We start from the raw sequence: 6,300 nt of genomic DNA on the forward strand, positions 1-6,300 counted from the left end.
GCTCTCTGTGACTCTCAATGGCTCCCTGTAGCTCTCAATGGCTCTCTGTAGCTCTCAGTGACTCTCAATGGCTCTATGTAGCTCTCAATGGCTCTCTGTGACTCTCAATGGCTCTCTGTGACTCTCAATGGCTCTCTGTGACTCTCAATGGCTCTCTGTGACTCTCAATGGCTCTCTGTGACTCTCAATGGCTCTCTGTAGCTCTCAATGGCTCTCTGTAGCTCTCAATGGCTCTCGGTGACTCTCAATTGCTCGCTGTGGCTCTCTATGGCTCTGACTCTCAATGGCTCTCTGTGACTTGCTGGTATATAAGAATTCTGCCCTAGTGAAGTGTATAAATTACAATGTAACCCGTACACAATGAATACACCTGCTGGTCACGTGGTACTGCAGCCGCCATCCCCTTAATGAGGATTTGTCCTGAACAGGTGAGGCTCTCAGCTTGATTGCAGGTCACCTGAGGGGATTCACATGTGATCAGCACCCCTCCCCCATTTATACACAGGTGACTCATTTAGGAAGCTTTGTGGCTGTCAGTCAGTCAGTGTGCTGGAACAAGCCGTGGCTCCAGGTATGTGCAGTGATGTGGATGTCGGCTCTTTGTGGACTTTGGTGATCACATGACATTGAGTTTTGGACATGGGGTGTCCGCCTTGTCCTGGCCGACGGTGTTACGGGGGTTTCCCTGATGGTGGGGAATGCAGTTCAGTGATTGTGAAGTATTTCTCTATGTGGGTCACGTGTGGGGGATTTGCAGCTTCCTGTCCCCCCAACATATGAGAACCCGCCTGTCCATCCTCGGGTCCTTATTGGTGTCTGGGGCCCCCAATAGGGAGTAGTGATGAGCGGGAGCTTGGTGCGAGCCAGAGCAAAGTGATGGCTGACACCCCCCTCCTCCTGACCCAATCAGTCTCACCTAGCCCCAGCTCATCACTACTGGGGAGATCAACCACCCCCCCCCCCTCCTGTACTGGGAGAGGAAGTGACTACAAATCTGAAATGTTACAGTTGTCACCAGAGCCTGGTGTCCCCCCAATGGAGGATTTCACCTCACCTCCTGTTTGCTGCCATTGGGCTAAGAGGGGGAATTTTTTTTTTTTTCCCCCCCCCCCCCCTCCTCACTATTGAGACATTTCCTCACTTCCTGTTGTGTCTCCAGAATAGGAAGTGAATGAAAATCTCCTTAAAGGAACACACAGCAAAAAAAAAAAGATACATTGTACTTTGCATTGATTAAGTTGTTATTGTGTGGAGATAATTTGATATCCTGCCTATAGCGCAGCGTGCGGGCGCTTCCGAAATTGGCAATCCTGAGCGGTTCTCCTGACGCCTGGTACGTGACGCGTCTGTATTTATTTTGGGTGTTTGCTGACATGATTTACGTCGCTCTTCACCCCCCGAGTGTAGAGAGAGATCCGCCGGCTTCCATGACTTGTCATGCCGGGCCTTTGCCAGCTACCTGCTTGACCTCAGCTGCTCTTTGCCCGGGAATGCTGATACTTGTAGTTCCTCCCACAGCGACCTATCAGAATCCCGGTGATGTCACATTCCTTCCCTCAGAGTCATGAAGAAGATGTATTTCCCTCCAGCAATGGCGGCCGCTGTGCAGACAGATCTGTAGGCGGCTGATCAGGTGGATTGTTATTCTGTTGTCTGAGTCTTGTGTCACTGTTGTGATGTATTGTAACTAGGAGGGATGTCGGGTGTCTCGTCCCGAAATAGGTGCCTGACGCCATTCAGTGCCGATCCCATCGCTGCCCAAATCACCTGCCAGGAGCACGCAGTCCTTCCCTCCTCCCTTCCTCCATCAGCATCCAAGGTGACGCCAGAGGACAGAGAGCCGACTGCGGAGAACGCCTGACAGTATCAGGAGAGAGGAGGGGACCCGGTATCAGAATACTGCCGCGCGTGCATGATGACGTTATTGCGCACGCGTGTGGTGACGTCTCGGCGGGGTGACACTCGGTTACCGCTCCGGGTGTCACCCAGCCTCGGGACGCCCCTGCCTGAGACTACAAATGCCATCATGCCTCATGGGACTTGTAGTTCCACAACTGCTGCAGTGCCGGTGTTGCTTACCTTTTGACCTACTGCCGGCTCTAAGGATCTGAGCCCAACTCCAGAGAAAACATTGTATTGGTTTGGTCTGGAGGGATGAAGATCTGGAACCAGTGGGGTTTGTAGATTTCTATCTGATGGAAGTTCTCTCTCTTTCCGCTCTGAGTGTCAAACAGAACAGGAAGTGGAAGCCAGCGGTCCGGTCTCCTCCTTTCCTGGCTTAGAATGTGGGCAGGCTTTGGGAGACCGCAGGTTTTTTCTTCTAGAGCCCCCCTGACCAAGCGAGTGATGTATCAAGTATGCACCTATGTGCAGTTTTTTGGGGAGGTCCCATGAACCATTGAGCTCTGCAGGGAGGTCCCATGAACCATTGAGCTCTGCAGGGAGGTCCCATGAACCATTGAGCTCTGCAGGGAGGTCCCATGAACCACTGAGCTCTGCAGGGAGGTCCCATGAACCACTGAGCTCTGCAGGGAGGTCCCCTGAACCACTGAGCTCTGCACGGAGGTGCCGTGAACCATTGTGCCCTGTAGGGAGGTCCCATGAACCATTGAGCTCTTCAGGGAGGTCCCATGAACCATTGAGCTCTTCAGGGAGGTTCCCTGAACCACTGAGCTCTTCAGGGAGGTTCCCTGAACCACTGAGCTCTGCAGGGAGGTCCCATGAACCACTGAGCTCTGCAGGGAGGTCCCATGAACCACTGAGCTCTTCAGGGAGGTCCCATGAACCATTGTGCTCTTCAGGGAGGTCCCATGAACCACTGAGCTCTGCAGGGAGGTCCCATGAACCGTTGAGCTCTGCAGGGAGGTCCCATGAACCATTGAGCTCTTCAGGGAGGTCCCATGAACCACTGAGCTCTGCAGGGAGGTCCCATGAACCACTGAGCTCTGCAGGGAGGTCCCATGAACCACTGAGCTCTGTAGGGAGGTCCCATTAATCATTGAGCTCTGTAGGGAGGTCCCATTAATCATTGAGCTCTGTAGGGAGGTCCCATGAATCATTGAGCTCTGTAGGGAGGTCCCATGAATCATTGAGCTCTTCAGGGAGGTCCCATGAATCATTGAGCTCTGCAGGGAGGTCCCATGAACCATGGAGCTCTTCAGGGCTGTCCCATGAACCATTGAGCTCTGCAGGGAGGTCCCATGAATCATTGAGCTCTGCAGGGAGGTCCCATGAACCACTGAGCTCTGCAGGGCAATGGATAGGGGGGGGGGGGGTACACCTTGATGTCAGACTCGGGTAAGATACCAATCTAGGCCTCCAGCACATCATGGATGATCTATCATGCTTCCGATGCCACCCGGCAGCTCGTATCTTCCCCGCCATATACCGGGTCATTGACCTTCTCCGGATGATCTCGCCGTGTGCCGCTTCCAGCTCGGTGAGGATAATAAACTGGTTTTGGTTGAATTGAGTCATCTTCTGCCAAGAATCCGATGGGCTGCAGTCTCGGAGCCCGGTGTCTGCACATGTTCACAGTTGTAGTCTCTTTCCCCGTCTCGGTGTTTATGTGCGCCGCGCCCCGGGTGGGGCCCCCAATCTGGTGCCAGCCTCATGCACCTCGTGCACCTCCTTGGCTTGTCTCGTATAATGATTATGGTTCAGACGTCAATAAAACATTATTAGGTCTTGTTCTCTTCCATCACACGTGATGTCCCTGCAATTATCACACCACCTCCGGGCCCGAAGAAATCAAAAAAAAACACGCCCCCAATCATGAGGACCACTTTTCCTTCATACTGCCTCTATAAAGTAACGACAACAATCCATTAGAGCCCTGGTGCCCAACCTGTGGCCCATTGGTACCCACTGTCCAGCCCTTGGGGGACCAGGGAAGGCAAAATAATAAGCAGATTAATCTTCATCTTTGGCGCAGCGATTGGCGTTTGTTTTGGGACACGTTTGGCACTTGGAGGCCGTTCCATCGCCGTGGTGACTCGTGTAATGAGGAGTCTTTGTCATTCTCCCGTCTTGTCATCTCGTTGCCATAACAGGAAATCAATACATTTTTTGAGGGATGCAAACGCTGGATTGGGTCTCCGTGATGGCGGCTATAAAGCGGAATCGCCATCGGCGGTGTGATGGGTCGTGGAGAGTCTCCGGGGCTGCGAGGGCCGAGGGGCTGTAACTTTTGTAGTTTTATGTAAATGAGACAAATCTGAGCGATGCAGAAAACTGACTCCAATCATTCCTATAAAACCATCCAGATCTCTCGTTCCCAGGACTGCACACAGCTGCATGGAACCAAAGTGGTGTCACTCTCACGGACGGTCAGTTTGGTAGGGAGTTTGCAGAATCACAGAAGTAGCTGAACAGAATTTGAAATCCTTTGTCTGCTGTTACAGATGACGTCTGAGAGTCTCGCTGGGTCGCAGCTCAGCATTAACCCCTGCAGAGCTGTTTGGGTTGGTGTTCTGCCAGCTGTGTGATGGTGACACATGGAACGCTCCCCATTTAATTTACTTTAATTGTGATCACATTAAACGGGGTGCAGACTCCATTCTGCCCCGAGATATATGAGTACACCGTGTTCCTCTCCATTGTGGTGGGTGGTGTCAGTGCGGAGTGTCTGCAGGACACTGATGAGACCCTCTGAGACTGGAATGTCCTTGTATAGGGTTATATATAATACCCCCGTGGAGGTCGGGTGGGTCACCCCCGTGTAGGTTGGCTGGGTGGGTCACCCCCGTGTAGGTTGGCTGGGTGGGTCACCCCCGTTTAGGTTGGCTGGGTGGGTCACCCCCGTTTAGGTTGGCTGGGTGGGTCAACTTAAAGCGCACTCTATATATCACATTGAGGGAGTGATATATAATTGGTCTACTTCAGCTGCTGCTGGTCACTTCCTGGGACAGTTCTGTGTTGGGGGGGGGCGGGGCTGTGACACGGGGATGTTCAGGCTCAGAATGGGGTCCCCCACAGAGCGGACTGGCTGTATAGATCAATCATCAGTCTGCAGATTTGATGGGTTCTGGGTCTGCGGAGGTTACATTTTTAAGTCCTTTAACCCCCGGCGTGCCATAACCGCAGTGACACAACAGGTAGCTGAGAACACATTACATCACAGGAGACGCATTGGGCACCGTGCCAGCTGCGGTTACTGCTGGGCCGCAGGCTCTTGTAGCGCAGGCTCTTGTGCTGTGCCCCTTCTAAGGCAACAAGTTCCCAAACGCATGATTAATCCTCTTTTTATGAACTCCTCCAGATTGTTACAATGTTACCTGGCAGGGCCGGGGCGAGGCCGCTGTGTGAAAGCTCTGGCTCATACCTAAGGCATTGCATCAGTGCGTGAAATGCGCGGGGCTGCGAGCGCACACAGACCTCTCCTCCCTCCACATCCCGGGATACACCTGTGTGTGCGAGCCAATAAAATGGGTGACGAGTCCGGGCCGGGCACAGACCCAACGGCTTTAATAATTAGGAACGCATTGTATCAGAGAAGGCCGCACACTGGGAGGACGTGGAGGCTCAGACGTGGCTCCCGCAGTACATGGGGGCGACATGTACAGTTCATTGTCTATGGACAAGTGGGGGACAGAGAGGCTTTTACATTGTACAAGCTTGACATTCCATATTTTTATGGAGCGTTGTCACCCTATAAAAGGAAGTACCTGAACAGGGACGGAGCATTGCCACCCTATAACAGGAAGTGCCTGAACAGGGATTGGGTCTGGGTCAGGGGGGACATCCTGTATAGACACAGGTCTATACAGGATGTCCCCCCTGACCCAGACCCAATCCCTGTTCAGGGACTTCCTGTTATAGGGTGGCAATGCTCTGTCCTTGTTCAGGCACTTCCTGTTATAGGGTGACGATACTCCGTCCCTGTTCAGACACTTCCTGTTATAGGGTGACACCACTCTGCCTTGTTCAGGCATTTCCTGTTTTAGGGTGACAATGCTCTGCCCTTCTCTTCCATTTGTGCCCCTGTGTTGCCACCCTGTCACATGCTCCTCCCGATGGAGACTACAAGCAGTAGTAGCTGACACACATTGCACAGGCATGGTCCTTTGTTGTCTCTATCAGAAGGCCAGGCCAGAGCGCTAATGTGCAGCCAACCCTGGAGTAAGTTATGCAAGACCGACATATTTCAGGTGTTGTTGTCTTTCTGCTCAATTCTTCTCCAGCAGAAAGAAACGAAATCCGCAATTCTCTGAGTGACAAGAGACGGGTGCCGATTACATAATACCGCCGGAACGTAAGATGCCCGGGGCGAGGGCACAGGGGGGGGGGGGGTGCCTCGGG

General features: G+C 52.9%; 1 protein-coding gene across 1 annotated transcript in view; it reads left to right on the plus strand.

Annotated features, from left to right (window-relative positions):
• The first annotated feature begins 1,705 nt into the window (after nucleotides 1–1,705).
• The window catches only part of IFFO2 (intermediate filament family orphan 2), an 86,489-nt gene continuing 81,894 nt past the window's right edge, over nucleotides 1,706–6,300 (plus strand). The window contains exon 1 of the mRNA XM_018558171.1: nucleotides 1,706–1,710. The gene's annotated coding sequence lies outside the window, so the exon portion shown is untranslated. The remainder of the gene's footprint in view (nucleotides 1,711–6,300) is intronic.

Source organism: Nanorana parkeri, unplaced genomic scaffold (assembly GCF_000935625.1).
Source record: "Nanorana parkeri isolate BGI_ZX_2015 unplaced genomic scaffold, ASM93562v1 scaffold323, whole genome shotgun sequence".
In the NCBI taxonomy this organism is placed as follows: domain Eukaryota; kingdom Metazoa; phylum Chordata; class Amphibia; order Anura; family Dicroglossidae; genus Nanorana; species Nanorana parkeri.